The following is a 21,840-nucleotide window of genomic DNA, read 5'->3' on the forward strand; positions in this document are numbered from 1 at the left end:
AGATGGTACAGAGACTGGCATTCAGGCTGTGTTCAGTTTACCAGAGAAGGTTGTGCTGTCTCTGGGTATTATTTGAAACTAACCAATAACTGTTGCATCAAATTGAGATTGATTGAACATTTTTGCTCTCTGAAAGATGGGTAATATAGTTTGACCGAGGTTGCAATTGTCTTGGTGAAGGCTGAGGGATTTACATCAAAACATTACAAGAAGAGTCAGAAAACATTTTGACCCTCTTCATCTGAGAAAATGTATCCTGGACATGGGGGCTAAGACTCTTTTAGAAGTAATTAATCACCAAGGGTACCTTTGCTCCCATCTCACTCATTGGGGCTGAGAAGCAGTAAATTTAGGGTTGTGTTGGAAACAATGCCCAGGATTATTCTTAAGATGAAGAATTCTACATATCTGTTTTAGGAGGCTGGGGTGATAACTGGAATAAACAGGGAATTCTATTTGGAACTGCATAGAAAATGAACTGCAAAAACTGCCAGTCTCTTTTTTGTTATTGGGTCAAAAACTTTGGTATAGTCTCTGTATTAATTAGCATACAGGGTAAATTGCTAGAAGAAAGAGACCTCAAAATATGGCCTCTCCTGTAACAGTTCAGAAATATGAGGCCAATCCTGAATGAGTATGGGCTCTGCTCCCTGAGGTCATTGATGGGCCATGGTTCCTTTTGTCGTATTGTCTTTTATTCCTTAGATCAGAAGTAGGCAAATTCTATTATACTGTAGAATCATCTGGAGGGTATGCTGGGTTCCGTTGTCAAGTTTCTGATTCATGTCTTCACTGGTCCCAAGAATCTGCATTTCTAACAACTTTTCAGGCAATGCTGATGCTGCTTGTCTTGGAACCACACTTTGGGAGCCACTTTCCTAGGGTTTGGACCTTGTCCACTTGGTCAAAGCTGGCTGGCTCGCACTGCACCCATGTTCCTACCATGGAGGAAGGGGCAAAGAAAAAGTGTAAAAAAGTAGAACACTGCTGGCAAGTCCCAGAAGTTGCTTATGCTTCATTCTCAAGATCTTTGTAACACAATTGTCTACAAGGGAGACTGGGTAACTTCTTACTGACAGATCACGTTCCCAGCTAAAACACAGACACTCTATTGCCAAGAGAAAGAAGGGGAGAAATGGTGGTGTTTGCCCAGCCCTGCCCATATATGGGCACTCATACGTCCTCCTCTGCTCTGGGATGCAGAGGCAGGGTACTCTCTGCAGGTTTGGAGCAGTTCTACCAGAACCTAAGGGTCTGGGATGTCCTCAGACCCTTGAACTTGGTGTGTATACAATGGCAGTAGTGGCCCAGAACACTGATTTTCTCTACCCCCCTCTTTTCTCCCCCTTTTCCTCTCTCTGCCTCAGACCTCCACATCAGGTGGCATATTTTCTTCACAAGCTGACACTATAGCAATTGTGTGTTCTTATCCTGCCGATAGTGGTTGGATGCTTGAGTAGGAATAAAATTCTTCCTGTCCTTTTCTTGTAGGTAGATGAACTCTTAAACCTCTTTCTTCAACTTGAAGCATGACCTTCAAAACATAGAATTGTTTTAACCTCTCGGATTGCTTAGCACAGAAAGTGCAAGAACTGCATTGTCTCTAATAAGAGGATTTCTGATGTGTAAAAAAAAGTGGTCCCTAATGTGGGTTTCACTGAACTCTGGGTAAAAGCTAATATATTTTCTTTCAATAAAATTCTCAGCCCCAGAGTTTACATTTTGTCAACAAAAAGCCAGTGAACCTGAAGGTTTTGCTATCTCTGGGTATTATTAAAACATTTCCCTCACTTTTTTTCTTGCTTGCTAAGTTTTTATGACACTGAATTCTTTTTCCATTGCAGTTTGTGTAGTATTATTCCCTTTAACAGAGGTTGTGTGAGAAGGATTAACTTAGTCTGTTTCTCTACTGCTAGCCTACATCTTTATAAGCCATAAAAGCTTAGTGTAACATCACCCCGGTTGAACTCTTTCTGTGGTGGAAAGATAATTTGAAGCCGAATAGCATTTTCCTGCAGAGGACAGTGGATGAGCTCAGCCTCTGAAGTCCCAGTGCCTGCCTTCAAATCCTGAATGTACTTGAATGTTTTATTTGAATTTAATAAGTCTTGGTTTTTACTCAGTAAAATGGGGATACAAATATTACATACCTCATAGGGTGGCTGTGTTAAAGAAAAATTATCCTAAGACTCGTTAAAATGGCAAAGAAGACTTTATTCACGACTATTGCATTAGGGGTCATGATTAGCACAATGGGGGAGAGATTGGATACAAGTCTGAATACAGCAAAGGCAGCTGGAGATTTATAGCCAAAGAGTAGCTGGAAGGGATGAATGGATAAAAGATTACTAACAGAAGACTTCAAGGGTAGGGGGATTCTTCTAAACTGGACTAACAGAATTTGTGCTGAAGGTAGGTCAAGGCCTTAGACATCGAAGGTGGGAGATGAGGAAATCGACCAGATATCAAAGGAGGAGGATTCTTGCTATACTGATGTAGTAGGATTTTTAAAAGACAGGACCAGGGCATAGTCCAGAAGAGGACTCAGAGGAACCAGACTAAAATTCATTCAAAGAGACAGTCTATTAGTGGTAAGGCTTGAATTAAATAATTCATGTACCAACATTGGGTCAGTCCCTAGCACATAGTATAAGATGATTCAATGTGAATTATTATTATTGTTATTATTAAACCTAATAATGATACTTGTCTCTGCCATTTTATTAGTATATATAAATTGGAGAATTTATTTTCCTATCAAAAATTCAGAGTGAATGCCACTCAGGTATCTTCTCGAATTTACCAGGAGAAATATTTCCTTTAAGTTTTTCGTCCACACTGGCTCCTCTGACAGGGTGGTGTGGTGGAAAGCAGGCACAATGACCACTTGGCACTTGAGAGCTATATTCAAAAACTAGGGTGTGAGCTGGGTTTTCATCTGCTGAGGGAAAAATAGCAAACCTCATGTCTTGAAACATAGTGCTAAAGTCAAACTGGACACATTGCCAATGCTGTCTCAACAGGAGGATGAAGCTGAAATGAAATAATAGCAACTGTTGTATGGGATTGAATTGGGATTAGAGCACCACTAGACTGGAGAAAGTAGAGTGGCAAATTTGGACAAATATCTAAATTTCAGAGCCTGGGATATTGTTTTAACTATTCAGATAGAGCAAATGCATTGTAGGCTAGATCTATTTAAACGACGTATAAAGGGACAATGTTGTGCAATTACTTGGGAGCTGAAAACATAAATAAACTTTGGTTCTGGGGTCTGGAACTCAAAGGACATGGTAGATTACCATTGTAAAGTTAGATTGTTTTGTTTTGCTGTTGAATTAGATAAATTCCTTACATATTTTGGATATTAGTGCTGTATAAATATATTGTTTGCAAATTTCCCTTCCATTCTATAGGTCACTTTTTCATTCTGAGTCCTTTTTCTGTACAGAAAGGGGCTTCCAAGTTTTATGAAGTCCCACTTGTTTACTTTTGTTATGTTGGTTGTGCTTTTGGTGCATATTTAATAAGTCATTGTCAAAACCAGTTTTAGGAAGTTTTTCCTGGAGTTGCCTAGGAGTTTCACAGTTTTATGTCTTACATTTGTCTTTAACCCATGTCAAGTTAAGTTTTGTGATGGTTGCAAGATAGGGGTCCAGTTACATTCTCTTGCGTGTGAGTATTCAGTTTTCCCAGCACCATTTATTGGATCCACCCTTTCCAATTGTGTTAGCTGTAGGCTTGACATATATGGCTTTTATTATGTTGAGATATGTTTCTTCTATATCTACTTTGTTGGGGCTTTTTCTTAATCCCAAAAAGATGGTAAATTTTGTCAAAAAAATTTTTGCACATCTCTTGAAAGTGATCATATGATTTTAATCTTCCATTCTGTTAATGTGATGGATCACATTTATTATTGATTTGTGTATATTGAATCATTCTTAAATACCAGGGATAAAATCTCACTTGGTCATGGTATATAATCCTTTTAATGTGCTATTGAATTTAGTTTGCTAGTATTTTGTTGAGAATATTTGCATATATATTTATCAGGGATATTGACCTACTGTTTTCTTTTCTTGTAGCATTCTTCTTGGGTTTGGTATCAATGTTATGCTGGCCTTATATAATTTTGGGAGTGTTCCCACCTCTTAAATTTACTGGAAGAGTTTAAGAAGAATTGGTGTTAATTCTTCTTTAAGTGTTGGTATAATTCACCAGTGAAATCATCTGGTCCTTAACTTCTCTTTGTGAAAATTTTTAACTTTTTATTTTTATTTATTGAATATACTTAAAATGTAACATTGTGGAAATTTAAGGTGTGCAGTGTATTGCTTACATACATTTATATATTGTAGTATGAGTGCTGCTGTAGTGATATTTACATAAAAACATGGAACACTTCATGAAATTGCATGTCATCTTTGTGCAGGGGCTTTGCTAATTTCCCCTATGTTGTTCCAATTTTAGTTTATGTGCTGCCAAAGCAGGCATGGGGAGGTTTTAAATTACTCATTCAATATCTTTACTTGTTTTGGCCTGTTTAGATTTTGTATTTCTTTGTAAATTAATCTTGGTAGGTAGTATGTTTCTAGGAATTTATCCATTTCTTCTAGGTTATCCAATTTATTGGTTTATAATTATTTGTAGTAGTCTCTTATGATTCCTAGTATTTATGTGTATTAGTTGTAATATCTCTTCTTTGATTTTCATTCTGACACATTTTATTGATTATATTATTACAATTGTCTCATATTTTCTCCCCTTTATTCCACTCTGCCTTGTATCTCTCCTCCCACTATCATTACCCTACCTTAGTTCATGTCCATGGGTCATACATATAAGTTCTTTGACTTCTCCATTTTCCGTATTATTCTTAACCTCCTCCTGTCTATTTTGTATCCACCATTTTTGCTTCTTATTTCCTGTACTTCTTACCCCATTCTGTGCCCTACCCACTGCTGATAACCCTCCACTTGGTCTCTATTTCTGTGAATCTATTCCTGTTCTAACTGTTTATTTACTTTGTTTTCATTTCTGTTTTTTTAGATTAGCTTGTTGATAGTTATGAGTTTGTTGTCATTTTACAGTTTGTATTTTTGATCTTGTTCTTAGATAAGTCCCTTTAACATTTCATATAATAAGGATTTGGTGATGATGAATTCCTTTAACTTGACTATATCTGGGAAGCACTTTATGTGTCCTTCCATTCTAAATGATAGCTTTGCTGGATAGAAATCTTGGTTGTAGGTCCTTGCCATTCAAGGACTTTGAATAGTTCTTTCCAGCCCCTTCTTGCTTGTAAGGTTTCTTTTGAGAACTCAGCTGACAGTCTTATGGGCACTTCTTTGCAGGTAACTGTCTTTTTTTCTCTTGCTGCTTTTAAGATTCTCCCCTTATCTTTAATCTTGGTTAATGTAATTATGATGTGCCTTGGTGTGTTCCTCCTTGGGTCCAACTTCTTTGGGATTATCTGAGCTTCCTGGACTTCCTAGATATCTATTTCCTTTGCCAGATTGGGGAAGTTCTTCATTATGTTTTCAAATAAGTTTTCCATTTCTTTCTCTTCCTTTTATTCTTCTGGGACCCCTATGATTCAAATGTTGGAACATTTAAAGATGTCCCAGAGGCCCCTAAGTCTCCTCATTTTTTTCAGTTCTTGTTTCTTCATTCTGTTTCAGTTGAATTTTTATTTCTTCCTTCTCATCCAAACTGTTGATTTGAGTCCTGTTTTTCTTCCCATCACCGTTGCATTTTCCTTTATTTCACTTTTTGCGGCCTTCACTTTTTCCTCTATTTTGCAACCATACTCAACCATTTCTGTGAGCCTTCCGATTACTAGTGTTTTGAACTGTGTGTCTGATAGGTTGGCCACTCTTCATTGCTTAGCTGGAATTTTCTTGGAGCTTTGATTTGTTCTTTCATTTGGACCATATTTTTTTTTGTCTCACTGCACCTGTTATGTAGTAAGGGGTGGAGCTTCAGCTATTTGCTAGATTGGGGTAACCCACTTTGCTATGTTGTCTTGCTGTGTGTGTGGGAGGGGTCTGAGAGGGAGTAATGCTGCTTGCTCAGCTCTCGGCCAGCTTTCAGTTACTTTCCTTGCTACCCACAAGCAAATTGGGCCCTTCTGGTACTGATTCCCAGGTGGGTGGTTTTGTGTACATTCTAGGACTCTGTGGGTCTCTCCAACAAACTTTCCTGTGAGGCTGAGAGTTTCTCCTGCTGTCTCAACCCTCACAGGTGTTTTCAATCAGAGGTTTTGAGGCTTTATTTCCCTGTGCTGGAACCCTGGGTTGTGTGGTCGGTCTCACTCCCCAGTTGTTGCTCCTGGTTTATTCGCATGCAAATGTAGGACCTCTGGCTTCCCCAGCCCCTGCCTTGCCTAATGTGCCAGCTGCCACCTCTCCTGCCACTCTCCTGCAGGCAGTGCCTTGCTGGGAGTCCTCTCTACCTTGGTGACCCATCTCCACCCCTCTTACCAGTGTGGATGAATGTTTCTTCTTTAACTCCTTGGTTGTTGAACTTCCATAAAGTTAGATTTTTCTGGCAGTTCTGGTTATTTTTTGTCTTTAAATTTGTTGTCCTTGTTTTGGTTGTGTGAGGAGTCACAGTTTATTTACCTATGCCTTTATCTTGGCCAGAAGTCCTGTTCTCTTTGATTTCTGATTTTATTTGGATCTTCTTTCTTTTTTCTTAGTTAATCTAGCTAAAGAGTTGTCAATATTTTATCTTTTAAGAAATGCCACTTCTTGATTTTTTTACATTTTCTTTTGTTTCTCTCACCTGTTTCATTTATTTCTGTTCTGATCCTTATTTCCTTCCTTCTGCTAATTTTGTACTTAGTTTGTTCTTTTTAGTTCTTGAGTTGTGAAATTACACTGTTTATTTGAGGTCTTTCTTTTGTATTATTATCATTGTCGATTGCTAAAATTTCCCTCTTAGAACTGGTTTGGATGCATCCTATAAGTTTTGGTAAATTGTGTGTTTCATTTCTTTTTGTTTCAAGATTGTTTTAAGTTTTATTTCTTATTTCTTGTTTGATCACTGGTTGTTCAGGAGCATGTTCTTTAAATCTGCATATTTCTGTATTTTTAAATTTTATTATTTCTAGTTACTTTTTATTGTGATCAGAAAGGGCACTTGATAAGATTTAAATCATTTTATATTTTCTAAAACTTGTTTTGTGACTTAACATATAATTTATCATACAGAATATTGCATGTGCATTTGAGAAGAATGTGTATTCTGTTGCTGTTGATTGGGATGTTTGTATATGTGTGTTAGGTCCATCTGGTATTAACTGTAGTTCAAGTCCAATTTTTCCCTATTGATTTTCTGGCTGGATAATTTATCTACAGGGATGGGGAATAGTAGTTTTACAGTAGTTTTACATGAAACACAGAATTTATTCTTGAATTGTTTATTTATTTATTTATTTACATTTTACTTATTTGTGTTATTTTCATACAAACAACTGTAAATCTATTTTTGCCCACTCGCATATTGTTGAAAGTAAGGTATTGTAGTCACTACCATTATCATATGTATTGCTATTTCTTAGATTTGTTAATATTTGTTTACTATATTTAGATGTGCAAATGTTGGATGCATGTATATTTATGATTGTTATATTCTATTGATAAATTAAACCTTATATTATTATATAATGGCTTCGTCTCTTATAATTTTGGTCTGAAAGTCCATTTTGTTTGATGTAATTATAGTAGCCTCCACTTTGTTTTGGTTACTGTTGGCATGGAATATCTTTTTCATTTTTCACTTTGAGCTTATGGCTTATGGATGTTCACCAGGCTGAGTCACTTTATTGGCACCATATAGTTGTTTTTTTCCTTTTATTCCTTTTATTCATTCAATGTGCATAGGTAATTTGTGCTTTTCAATGTGACAGTTTAATCTTTTTTACATTTAAAGTAATTTAGAAATAAATAAATAAAATGAAGTAATTATTGATGGGTAAGGACTTACTAATACTATCTTCTTGTTTTCTGGCTATTTTGTAGTTCCCATGTTCCTTTTCCCTCTCTGTCTTTGTGAGTTGATGATTTTCTGTAGTGGTATGCTTTAATTTCCTTCTCTTTATCTTTTGTGGATCTACTGTATATTTTTGTTTTGTGATTACCATGAAGCTTACATAAAACATACATACAACAATCTAGTTTAAGCTGATAACAACTTAACCCAGAGTGTATACAACTCTACCTGTTATTTCCCCATTTATGTTTTTAAGGTACTTTATTGATTATGCTATTACAGTTTCCCCAATTTCCCCCTTCTCTCCCCTCTGCCTTGCCCTCAACTTTCCAGCACCATCCCCTTAGTTCATGTCCATGGTTGTACATATAAGTTCTTTGAGTCCTCTGTTTCCTATACCATTTTTTTATCTCTCCACGTCTATTTTATGCCTACTAATTATGCTTCTTCGCTGTACCTTTTACCCTTTATACCTCCTTTCCCTCTCTCCACTGAACTCCCTCCGTGTGATGTTCATTTCTGTGGTTCTGTTCCTGTTGTAGTTGTTTGCTTAGTTTTTGTTTTCATTATTTTTCTTTTCTTTTAGATATGTTGATAGTTGTGAATTTGTTGTCATTTTACTGTTCATAGTTTTATTTTTCTTAGATAAGTCCCTTTAATGTTTCATATAATAAGGGCTTGGTGATGATAAACTCCTTGAACTTGACCTTATCAGAGAAGCACTTTATCTATCCTCCCATTTTAAATGAAAGCTTTGTTTGATAGAGTAATCTTGGATGCATGTCTTTGTCTTTCATGACTTGAAATACTTCTTTCCAGCCCCTTCTTGCCTGTAAGGTTTCTTTTGAGAACTCAGCTGATAGTTTTATGGGAACTCCTTTGTAGGTAACTGTCTCCTTATCTCTTGCTGCTTCTAGAATTCTCTCCTTCATTTTAATCTTGGGTAATGTAATTCTCATGTGCCTTGGTGTGTTTCCTTGGGTCCAAATTCTTTGGGACTCTCTGGGCTTCCTGTAATTGCTGGAAGTCTATTTTCTTTGCCAGATTGGGGAAGTTTTCCTTCATTATTAGTTCAAATAAGTTTTCAGTTTCTTGCTGTTTTCTTCTCCTTCTGGCACCTCTATGATTCAGGTATGGGAACACTTTCAGGTTGCCCAAGACATTTGTAAGACTCTATACTTTTCTTTTAAATATTTTATTTATTTATTTTGAGAGAGAGGGGAAGGGAAAGAGTGGGAGAGAAACATCAATGTGTGGTTGCCTCTCATGTGGCCCCTACTGGGGACCTGCACCCAAGGCATGTGCCCTGACTGGGAATCGAACCGCAATACTCTGGTTCGCAGGCCCACGCTCAATCCACTGAGCTATATACTAGCCAGGGCAACACTTTTCTGAATTCTTGTTTCTTCATTCTGTTCTGGTTGGATGTTTATTTTTTCTTTTGTTCTGAATCATTGCTTTGAGTCCTGGTTTCCTTCCTGTCACCATTGATTCTCTGAACATTCTGCTTTACTTCACTTTGGGTATCTCTCACTTGTTTTTTCATTTTTTGACCAAGCTCAGTAAGATCTGTGAGTATTTTGATTCCAAGGGCTTTAAATTCTCCATCAGATAGATTGGCTATGTCCTCATTGATAGTTGTCTTTCTGAGGTTTTGCTGTGTTCTTTCATTTGGGCCCTATTTCTTTGTCTCAGCATAGCTGATAAGTTGTAAGGGGGCACGGCCTTAGTCATTCACCCAGGCAGGGCAACCCTCCTTGTTGTGCTGCTATGCTGCCTGTGGAGGAGGGACCAGTGGGAACAATGCAGCTTGCCTGCTCATCCCTAGTGCACTTTCCAATGGACTCTCATATAAGTATGGGAGTTTCTCCTACTATGGCAACCACTGTAGTCCATTGTCAACTGAGTCTCAGTTTCCCCTTAAGTGAGCCCCGCCCACCTGGTCCACAGCCTAGCTGTAGTTTTTCTCAGCTAGACGATCCTCACTGTCTACTGCCTTACCAGTCTGCTTGTTCTGATTGATTTTTCTTTAATTCATTGGTTGTTGGAGTTTCATGCAATTTGATTTTCTGGCACTTCTGATTGTTTATTGATTTTGGATTGGCTGTTATCCTCCTTTTGGTTGTGCAAGGAAGTGAAGGGTTTCTACCTATACCTCCATTTTGGCCAGAACCCATTTATTCTTAACCCCCATTTATGTTTTGATGCCACAATTTATATCTTTTTTATATTGTGGTATTAGTAAAAATTTATTGTAGCTATAGTTGGTTTTGACACCTTTGTCCTTTGAACTTTATACGAGCAAGAAGTGATTAGCACATCACCATATTACACTATTTGGGTAGTCTCAGTTCAACTATATACTTACCTTTATTAGTGTGTTTTACATTTTCATATCTGTTTATGTTACTGATTAACGTCCTTTTATTTCAGCTTGAAGAACTTCTTCCAGCATTTCTTCTAAGGCAGGTCTAGCGGTAATTAACTCCTTCAGTTTTTGTTTTTCTGAGAAAGTATCTTTCCTTTATTTCTGAAGGACAATTTTGCCACTTATTAGTTGGCAAGTTTTTTCTTCTTTCAGACTGTTAATATGTCTTCCCATTCTTCTCTGGCCTTCAAGTTTTCCCTTATAGCCTTTTTTCCTCTTGCTGCTTTAAAATTTTGTCTTCGATTTTAGAGTTTTATTATCATGTATCTCAGAGAGGCTCTATTTAAATTGATTTTGATGGTTTATGAGCTTTATGAACTCAGGTGTCCAGATTACTCCCCAGGTTTGGAAAGTGGTCAGTCATTATTTCTTTAAATAAGCTTCCTGCCCCTTTTCTTTTCCCTTCTTCTTCTGGGATTCTGGTAATTTATATGTTATTTCTATTAATGGCATCATTTAGTTCATGTAAGTTTTCTTCACTCTTTTAAAATGTATTTAAATGTATTTCACTCTGACTAGATAATTTCAAATGACCTGTCTTCAAATTCATAGATTCTCCTGCTTAGATGAAGTCTGGCATTAATGCTCTGTATTGTTTTTTTCTTTTCATTTATTATATTCTTTAGCTCTGATCTTTCTGTTCGATTTTTTCAATGATTTTTATTTCTCTGTTAAATTTCTAGTTTTGTTTATGAATTGTTTTCCTAATTTAGCTGAATTGTTTGCTTAGCTTATTGAGCAGCTTAAGACAACCATTTTGAATTCTTTATCTGAAAAATCCCAGATTCCCATTTATTTGGGGTTGGTTTGTGGAACATTATGAGATTCCTTTGGTGGTATCATATTTCCTTGGATTTTCATGTTTCTTGAAGTCTTGGGTTGCTCTCTTTGCATTTGAAGAAGCAATCACCCTGACTAGTCTTTACTGACCCCTTCAATGTGTCTAATCTCAGATTCTCTTTTTTCTCAAACTTATCTGCTTGATTCCTGGACTTCTGTCAAGATCAGTTATTTTTCTGCAGAAGATGATAGAAAAACCCTATTTTTCCATGTGGATGATGTCACTCTCTTAGTTACTTTGTTTTGTTTTCACCTGTATTGTTGCTTTAGTTCTTGTTACAAGAAATCTGGGAAATATGACTTTCAGAAATGCCAGTAGTTTTTCTTTTTTTTTAATATGTTTTATTGATTATGCCATTACAGTTGTCCCATTCCTCCCCTTCTTTCCACTCCACCCTGCACACCCCCTTCCCTCATTCCCCCCTTTAGTTCATATCCAAGTGTCACAAGTTCTTTAGATTCTGTATTTCCCATACTATTCTTATCCTCCCCCATCTATTTTCTACCTACTATAGAAACTATGGTACTTAGTCTCTGTACCTTCTCCCCCCTTCTCCTCCTCCCACTCCCCTGTTGCTAACCCTTCATGTGATCTCCATTTCTATGGTTGTGCTCCTGATCCAGCTGTCCTCTTAGTTTGCTTTTGTTTTAGGTGTGGTTTTTAGTAACTGTGAGTTTGCTGTCCTTTCACTGTTCATATTTTTTACCTTCTTTTCTTTACATAAGTCCCTTTAACATTTCATAAAATAAGGGCTTGGTGATGATGAACTCCTTGAACTTGTCTTTATCTGAGAAGCACTTTATCTGCTCTTCCATTCTAAATTAAAGCTTTGGTGGATAGAGCAATCTTGGATGTAGGTCCTTGCCTTTCATAACTTGGAATACTTCTTTCCAGCCTCTTCTTGCCTGTAAGGTCTCTTTTGAGAACTCAGCTGACAGTCTGATGGAAACTCCTTTGTAGGTGACTGTCCCCTTATCTCTTGCTGCTTCTAGGATTCTCTCCTTCATTTTAATCTTGGCTAATGTAATTATGATGTGCCTTGGTGTGTTCTTCCTTGGGTCCAACTTCTTTGAGACTCTCTGATCTTCCTGGACTTCCTGGAAGTCTATTTCCTTCACCAGATTGGGGAAGTTTTCCTTTATTATTTGTTCAAATAAGTTTTCTACTTGTTGCTCGTCCTCTTCCACTCCTGGTACCCCTATAATTCAGATGTTAGAATGTTTAAAGGTGTCCTGGAGGTTCCTAAGCCTCTCCTCATTTTTTTGAATTCTTGTTCCTTCATCCTTTTCTGTTTGGTCATTTTTTTCTTCCTTCTGGTCCGCTCTCTTGATTTGAGTTCCAGTTTTCTTTCATCACTATTGGTTTCCTGTGCATTTCCGTTCATTTCAATTAGTTTAGCCTTCATTTGTTCCTCTAATTTGTGACTAAAATCAACCAGTTCTGTGAGCATCCTGATCACCAGTGTTTTGAACTGTGCATCTGAAAGGTTAGCTATCTGTTGGTCACTTAGGTTTATTGGCTCTGGGGCTTTGAGCTGTTCTTAAGCCATAATGTTTTGGTCTGTTTGCACCTGTTATGTATGAGGGGCAGAGCCTTAGGTGTTCACCAGGGTGGGGCAACCCAGGTTGCTGGGTTGTGATGCTGTATTTGGGGGCGGAGTTAGAGAGGGGCAATGGCGTTTTTTTTTTTCTCTTTCTCGGATTTTGGTCCCCTCTGCTGCTTCCCACCAGCAAATTGGGCCCTTCTGGTGCTATTTCCCAGATGTGTGGGCTTGTGCACCCTCCAGGACCCTGTGGGTCTGTTCAACAAACTCTCTGTGAGCCTGGGAGCCTCACCCGACACCTCCATCCCCGAAAGTTTTTCCAGGTTTTAGGCTTTAGGCTTTATTTCCTGGCACTGGGCCCTGCGTTGAGCAGTCTGTCTAACTGTTTATTTTTTCACCTGGTTTATCTACACATAAATGTGTGACCATGGTCAGCCAGCTGCCTTGTGTCCTCACTGGGTCTGTCCATTGCCACCCCACGCCTGGGATCTGCCAACTGCCATTTGTGTGCCTGGGGAGGTCCAGCCGCTTTTTCCTGCTGACTCCGCCCCTTACCAGTCTGGATGAATAGTTCGTTGTCGTGGGACCTTGGTACAGTTTAATTTTCTCTGTGTTTTGGTTGTATTCTGGTTTTCAAATATTTGTTGTTCATAAACTTGGTTGTGTGAGGAGGCACAGTGTTGCCACCAGTGCCTCCATGTTGGCCGGAGGTCTCCCCAGTACTTTTTCAATTACAAGCATTCCTTAACTATGAAAGTAAATTTTAGTAATAAGCAGAGAGCATTATTTTATTCCATTAATGACAACTGTCTATTTCTTCCCTTTCATACCTGTTTTGATGTTTTCCTACCTGCACCTCTGCTTTGAGGGCTGCCTTCAGGTGGCATGGGTCTCTCTGTTGCTGTTTTCCTCAGCTTATATGTCACTTTTTGTACTCACTGCTGTCCTGTGATGTGGGCCACCTGTGTTCCAACCTGTCTTCATCTAGATTATCTAGCTTTTAATAGGAAAGCACCTATATTCCATTCTTTGTCCAAGTAGAATTATTTGTAATATTTTATTCAGGTGTAATATATATCATAAATGCATACAGATCACTGAATTTTCATAAACTCTACATATATATTCAACCAGCCCCTAGTTCAAAGAATAGATTAGTAGATCTCCTGAAAATTTTTTCTACTAGTCACTAATCCCTCTCACTGTTGCCTGTACCAAAGGCAACCACATTCTGACCTTGAACAGCACATTTTAGTTTTTTTGTGTTTTTGTACTTTATATAAGTGTAATTATATAGTCTGTATCATGTTGGCTTATTTCTTGTGCTGATCATATTTGTAAGATTTATCTATATTGCTGAAATGCAGAGTGCTCATTCTCATTGCTCTATGTACTCTTGTGTGATGATATTATTTCATTCATTCAGATGTCAGGAACATTTGGCATTTCCATATTATCACTATTTTGAATAATGCTGCTAATTTATAAAACAGATTTTAAAGCTTTTGCTATTAAAGTTGGAAAGAATACTTGGAAAATGACAGAGTTACTATTATACATTGTCTGGTTGGTAACCTCAGGAAACGAAAGATTACCCACTGCTCCACCTTTAATATATAATCAGCCTCCTATTAACATTTCAATACTGAGGAAAATAATGATTTAAATATACCCTGAACAAGATTTCCTTTGGGTTTTTCCCATTCATTATTAGTGAGAGTATTTAGCAGTGTTCATCAGGAGATGGTTCTTGACAAGAAATCAATAATTTGTTATAAGATCTTATCAAGAACAGGGAGTGGGCTTTGGTTTCAGAAGGGAGTCAGAGCTTTAACTGGTTACATGAAGTCTTGGCAAATTTACTTGAAATAACATAAGAGAAAAGGGGGAGCAAGGAGGATATTTGAACACTCAAAATCCATTTTCTAAAAACACGTAAAAATTTACTATTTAATCAATCTTCATTCCAACCTCTTCCTGTGGGCTCTGCCAAGAATACTGTAATAAATCACACATAAAAGTTGCATACACTATGTTTTTTTATAAAGAGAATTCTATATTATTTAGCCATGTTTGCAGTCATGCATGTCTTCCTGCAAAACACTGGTTATCAATGATTAATAGACAACGTACTTGAACAATGCTCTTCTACTTGAGCTAATGAACTAAATAGTTTATTTCATGCTTCATTTCCACAAATAAATGACCATAATACATAACGTGATAATTCATGATCTCTTTATAGTGCATTTTCTTGTCTATAATGAACACATACATTTTAACAATCAAGCTTAGTCAGTCATTGTTACATTGTGATTTTATCTTTTGTATAGATTATGAAATGTTGCTGAATTCAAAATTTTTACACCAAAAGGAAGAGTTGCTAAAATCAAGTAACAACCTTAATGGATGCATGAAAAGCTTGAAAAAACTCATAATAGACTTTATTTTATTTTCATTTCAATTATCTTCTTGCATAAAAGCATAGATATTCTACATGTTTTTGCAAGCTTATAAGTAAACATTATTATTTCCTTATGTTTCTATAGAGCAGAGTTAAGGTTTAGCTTCCTGTATCTAAGGCTTACATCTTTATTTGTGGTTTTGTTTATCTTTAATAGGTTCTTGCATAATCTTTAAATTGGACAAGAATAATCTGTGGGGTAGAATCATCAAGCAGCCTTATTTTTGACTTCTTTGGTCTTGATTGCCCTTTGAATCTAAACTATGAAGTCAGTTCTTTCCCTTATTCTTGGATGAAAAGTGGGACAGACTTTAGTCTTCTCCCATATCCCTTAGGTAATGTTAAAGTTGCATGGCCACGAAATGTCACAAATAGTCTCAATTTCACAATGATAGTTTCCTGTTCCCATAATAGTCAAACATACAAACTTGCTTTTCAGTTCAGGCTTCTCCTGCTTAGCATTTTTATTCCTCCTTCTTCATTTTATAAATGTGGTGTCTGGTCCTCTAGGGAGGGTGAAATAGGAGAAGGGTAGCTGGATTCTCTTTTGATTGGCATTGGCATTCTGGTCTGGTTCTCCTTCTAACTCAACAGATGTTTAAAAGTGAGTCTGTGGTACATTTACACAATGGAATACTACATAGCAGAAAGAAAGAAGGAGCTCCTACCTTTTGCAATAGCATGAGTGGAATTGGAGAATGTTAGGGTGGTTGGTGACCTGGGATCTGAAAGAATTTACAAAGAGAAGAAAGTGCAGAGAGTAAAGGTTTTATTTTACTTTCCCAAAAGAGGGAAAGGGCTAAGTGTGCAGATCCGCACTAGCACTGGAGGGTGGGGGCTTTGAGCTTTTACTGGATCATAATTGGATTAAAAAAGGTGTGGAAGGGTCATTGCTATGAGGCTCCTGGGCCGTTGGGGGTGTTGTCACACGAGGCCGCAGTTTGTTCCAATGTTATCTTCTGCCTATAGCTGTATGGAGTGGCCAGTCACTTTTGTTCTTGCTTTCCAGTAATTTCCAGTCCTGGAGACAGGAGTTCAGAAGAGTACAGTGGTAGTCACGTTTAACAAGGTCATAAACTTGCTAGGCAAATGCAGCCACAATAGCCAGGGGCACTGACTTCATCCTTTCATTTTCCTGTTACTTCTGAGAGCTTTCTGTCTGAACTTGATTCTGAATCTTTGCAAGTTCCACCCTGAGTCAGACTGAAATTTCTAGAAAATCTATGTTGATAAAAATATATGTATACAAATAAAATAGTTATTGTTATTCTGTTTGTGTAATTTTGAACATATTAAATAGGTCTAATTAGTTCAAAAACTTTTTAAAAGAGAGAGAATAAATCCTTGAGTTATTTCAGGTGCCCACTGGAATAACTCAAAGTAATTTCTCCATTTTTAAAATATAAACTTTGGGAAGATTGTCAAATATGCTTAACCAAAAGGTTATAATATAGACTTTTTGTAAAACACTCTTTTTGGTAATAACCCCCAAAACATTAATTGAACTTAAAGTTGGTTTTAATTGTTAAATATTTTATACAGAACATAAGATCCTACTTAATTTATATAAGCACTTAATATTTTTAGGCCAACAGAATATTATACCCTAGTTACGCCACCCAGAGGCAGAAAGCACACCACATGTAACACACAAACAAATGTACATCACATAAAGACCACAAACTGGAAGACTGAACACATAAAACCATATACATAATTTGAATTACTAATTTTTGTTGAGAAAGTAAAAGATTTCTCTTATTTGCTTTTGACAACTTTTAAGACTAGAAAGGGGATGGAAGGTCCTAAATACCAAGCAAGAAGGCCTGTGAGACTCTCAGTAAAAGCTTCAAGGACTATCAATGAGTGGTGGTAGAAACAGTCTAGGCTCCAAGGAGCCCAGCAGCAGGGAAGAGCCTGGGCGGGGCTGCTTTGGCCCCTGAAAATCAGAAACCTGGTAACAGAAGACAAATGCTCCAGATGGACGATTGGGAGTTATAGTCCACACCAGCAGGGAAATGCAAAGAGATAGGGTGACCTTACCACTGAGGAGAGCATCAACCAGATGTCCTGAGAATGGATTTATATCACTCAGGGCACTGAATTCCACTCCAGCCAAACAAGGGGAGAAAAAGTACATTGGGATGTTTTTGGAATAGATTTGCCTGACTCACACAGGGCAGTCAACTCCACACCTGCGCATGGATGTGTTTATCCTGTGCCCTGTGGGTGGCCCCATCAAAGCCCAGGGTACCCGCCAGATGCCCTGGGAATGGATTTATCCTATTCAGAGAGGGAATTCAACTCCACACCTGCCTGTGGATATATTTACCCTGTGCTGTGACAGTGGCCTTACCAATATCCAGAGGACCAAACAAAAGGGAAGGAATAGGTCCCTTTGAACGTCAGGGATGACAGGTTGCTGACTCACTGGACTCCGTGTCCCAGGTGTCACCCAGTTACGTCTGTGTAGGGTGACTCCATGGCCAGAGGGCAGCCTTACCTTCTATCTCAACATTGACAAAATGAATCTTGGCGAAGGATTTATTCCACAGCTGACAGGTAGATTTCCCCACACTGACGAGGGCAAGAGAAAGTGTAATGAAAACAACTCCAGGTACCACCAGAGTCATCAAAGAAGGTCACCAGAGAGAAATTAGGTGGAGGAAGGAATATTGGAGGCTGAGGTTTCTTTCTTCACAAATTTAAAACTTTCACAACCTTCACAAACCTTTCTGCAACTTTCTCAAACTTTCTTATCCCTTTAGAAATAACCATCTTTCGAATAAATCACTTTCAATCCCTGTCCTTCAAAATTGCATTTTCATGCCTTATGCCTTCTATTACTAAAACCGTACAAACTTTTTCAAACTTAATTTGAATTTTTAACTTTTAGAAACCTCAGTTTTTAATAATGACCAAAAAGTAAGCAACTGACCTTCCCTAGATTGACGTATGAACACATCTCATGACCATTAGAAACTTAGGCAAACACATGCCTACTTTCAAGAGACACATCTCTAACAAAGCACAACACATTTATCCACAGCTACAAATTCACTCCACGCCTCTTTGTAATAAAAAGCCAAAAGCAGGTCTAGCAATCTATGTTTTGGTATTTCATGTTATTTCAAAATATCTAGACATTCAATAACTTTTATCAGTTTTGCTAATTTAAAAAAGAATAGCTGAAATAAATTAAATTGATTTGATCAGATATAGCTAAGGCTTCTCCCCTTTTGATAAGAATTACCTCCACAAAATTTTTATTTTAAGAGATGGCCTAGACAAGGGTTCTTGAAGAAGACCAGGCATTTGCATTTCAAAAATGTAGGGAAAGAAAAAGCTTCTCCTAGAAGGATTTTGGTTTCATTAGGTGAAGGGGCAAAAAAGCAGCTTCAGCTGAAAATGCCAATTTTTCTCTGCATTGAGAGGCAGACCCAGGATTTAGCAGCTCCTGGGTTTCCAGGAGGAGAATATACAGTCTGGGGAGGGGGGTGAGATTTTCTCCCTCTTTGCACCCTTGTTTTTACTTATCATGGGCACAGTGGAGCCAAACCTAGGTCCAAATGGCAGTGGAATGCAGGACTAGGGTTAGGCAGGTAAGGAATAGCGTCACCCCTGCTAGGCAATATTGATTAGAAGAGCGTGGCCTTAAGGGATTAGAGTGCCGCTCAGCTGAAAACAAATACGGGCCTGTCAGGGTGCTAAGAGTTACTATGGAAAGGCACAGTTGAGAAAAAGAGGTTTGGAATGCCCAATGAAGGTTAAAATCTTGTCTCCGCCTCTTGAGAAATAAACCTAAGGAGGAATTTCGGATGGTGGCAGTAAAGGTCCAGTTGGAGGATAGCACAGTTAAGAAATCTGTCCCTGGGCCAGAACTCCTGGTCACCCAGTTTGTATTGAGGTTGGGCCATGTAGCAATAAAGAATCAGTGCCTGGGCGTGAGGTTGGTAAGTCCAAGAGCCTTTATGTAACAGCCCTATGGGGAGTCCTTGGGTGACTTGGTTGAGTTTTGCCAATGGTAAAAGGAGAGGAGGGGTATCTCTGGGATGAGCGTGAGAAAGTTTGAGAAGGGCGTCTCCAACCTGAATGACCTAGAGATCTGTAGCCAGAGCTGAGTGTCCTTGATCCTGAGGGCAGACTGAACACAAGGATCTGCCTCAGAGCCAGGTGCCCCTGGGCCCTGAGAACAGTCTGGACCCAGCAGGGAGATGGTTGGAGGCATCCATCCCAGCCGAAACCCTGGGAAAGCGATAGATCCAGTTCTGGAGTTTATGACAAAGACGTGAGATGAGGGGATATGCTATCACTTTTGACAGGATATTTTCATCCCGAGATTCAGAGAGATTTATTGATTGCTGGCTGTGAAGGTGGGTGAGGAAGGGGCTGTCCCAAGAGTCTGGAGGGACAGACAAAGATTAGAATCCTCTCTCCAAAACGCCCAGAGACAGGGTCAGGGGCTTGCCCACTGGTCCCTTGGTTGCAAGTCTCAGGAGGCCAGAGAAAGAGAAATAGAGAATGGCCCTGTACTGGCCCCCAAAATATTAGGGTGGTCGGTGATGTGGACTCTAAAAGAATTCACAAAGAGAAGAAAGTGCAGAGAGTAAAAGTTTTAATTTATTTTCCCAAGAGAAGGAAAGGGCTAAGTGTGCAGACATGCACCATCATTGAGGGGTGAGGGTTTTGAGTTTTTACTGGACTATAATTGGATTTAAAAAAGGTGGGGGTCACTGCTGTGAGGTCCCTGGGCTGTTGGGGGTTTTGTCACACGAGACCACAGTTTGTTCCAATGTTATCTTCTGCCTATAGCTGTATGGAGTGGCCAGTCACTTTTGTTCTTGCTTTCCAGTAATTTCCAGTCCTGGAGACAGAAGCTCAGAAGAGTACAATGGCAGTCACCTTTAACATGGTCATTAATCTTCCAGGCAAATAGTGCCACAATGGCAAATGGCACTGACTTTATCTTTCAGAGAATATTATGCTAAGTGAAATAAGCCATTTGGTGAGAGAGAAATACCTATAAGAAGATTATAGTGAACAAAATAAACTAATGGACAACATAGAACCACAGCCATGGAAAAGTGGAAAAGACCGACAGCCTCCAGAGGGGAGTAGGGAGGGGGCTAATGGTGAAAAGAAGTGGAAGGGATCAGTCAAAGAACATGTACAAATGACCCGTGGGCATGGACAGTGGTGTAGGGGTTCACTGTGGGGGCAGAAGGGGTGGGATGGCGGAGGAAGATAAAGGGGGAAAAATTGAGACAACTGTAAGAAAATAACAATAAAAAACATTTACAAAATAAAATATAGTACAAAAAAAGTGAGTCTGTTTCTGGTAAGTGCTAGTGTTATCTCACCTAAGACTTCTTTCCTTCAAGAGGACAATGCATCTAATCGACATCCGGTTATTCACTTCTTTTTCAGCCCCAAGTAATCCAGAAGTAACTTTAGATTCTTTCTACTGTGACCTCTTTTGCCTTCCAGGTGGTTTTTGAACAGAGCCTAAAATAACTGACAGCTAGTTGTTTTTCCTTTGTTCACAAAGGGAAATGGTTGTACATTTCTGGGAATGCCAGTCATGCACCTCAGAGATAAAGGTCCTTCAATTGCAGAGGACACATGTGGAGTCCTTTGAGTCACCTCATTAAAATCCTTTTGCCTGAGATGAAAGCTCATTTCCTCCTTGAAGAGAGTGGAATTCACAGCATAGGTTCAGTTCTCTTTAAAGAAATGCTTTCTTCCCTATTCTTCTACTTTAAATCCTTTTATACCCTCAACATGGATGGGCTGAGAACTGTGAATATTTTTGTACATCATGCCTACATTCTATCATCTTCTTTGGGATGTGTTATCTGTTGTGTCTTGTTGACTCAGCCAGATATTCTTTTTTAATATCTTGTTACTCTTATTTTCATGACATTTTGATAAAGCATAGAAGGCATTAAACATACAGATTAAAACATCATATCCATGACATAAGTTTTATTCAAAGTTGGCTAAGTTTTTCATCTATAAAGGAGTCAGACTTTTGCTTTTTCTGTGATGGAGTCATAGGGACCAGACCGACCTTCTTGACATAAGCAGAAAAAGCAAAAATAACAAAAGAAATACATAAAACAAATGTTTTCAGACATCGAACAATAGGCAACACAGGACAGTGATTCCTTAAAGGAGGGAAATAAACAAGGTTTTGTCTTGAGAGGTTTCCAGACTGCAGCAAAAGCTGAAAGAATTTATTGCGAGCATAAGAGCATTACAAAAATTTTTAAAGAAAATTCTTCAGGCAGGACAATGAACAATGATGTCAGATGTAAATATACATCTAAAGAGAGCAATGAAGAGCACCAGAAATTGTAAACATGTGGGCAAGTATTGCAGAATTGGAACTCCTCCCTAAAGTCTCCAACGAAGCCCAGCACATAAGGATATACTGATTACCAAAAGGGAAAATATGATATTTACACCTCTTTGGGAAAAGTACCAGATTTTATTGTGCCAAAGTGGCCACAATTTTTAAGCCAAACTTAATGTCTACAAAATCTTTTAATATTACCCATGTCTAC

At 38.3% G+C, this 21,840-nt stretch overlaps 1 non-coding gene across 1 annotated transcript; it reads right to left on the reverse strand.

Annotated features, from left to right (window-relative positions):
* Positions 1 to 4,390: 4,390 nt before the first annotated feature.
* On the reverse strand, positions 4,391 to 4,493 carry LOC119065940 (U6 spliceosomal RNA). Its single transcript, XR_005085674.2, has one exon. It is a non-coding gene; the product is annotated as a U6 spliceosomal RNA (small nuclear RNA).
* Positions 4,494 to 21,840: the final 17,347 nt, after the last annotated feature.

The sequence above is a fragment of the Artibeus jamaicensis genome, unplaced genomic scaffold (genome assembly GCF_021234435.1).
Source record: "Artibeus jamaicensis isolate MK-2021 breed Jamaican fruit bat unplaced genomic scaffold, CSHL_Jam_final scaffold_286, whole genome shotgun sequence".
Classification (NCBI taxonomy): domain Eukaryota; kingdom Metazoa; phylum Chordata; class Mammalia; order Chiroptera; family Phyllostomidae; genus Artibeus; species Artibeus jamaicensis.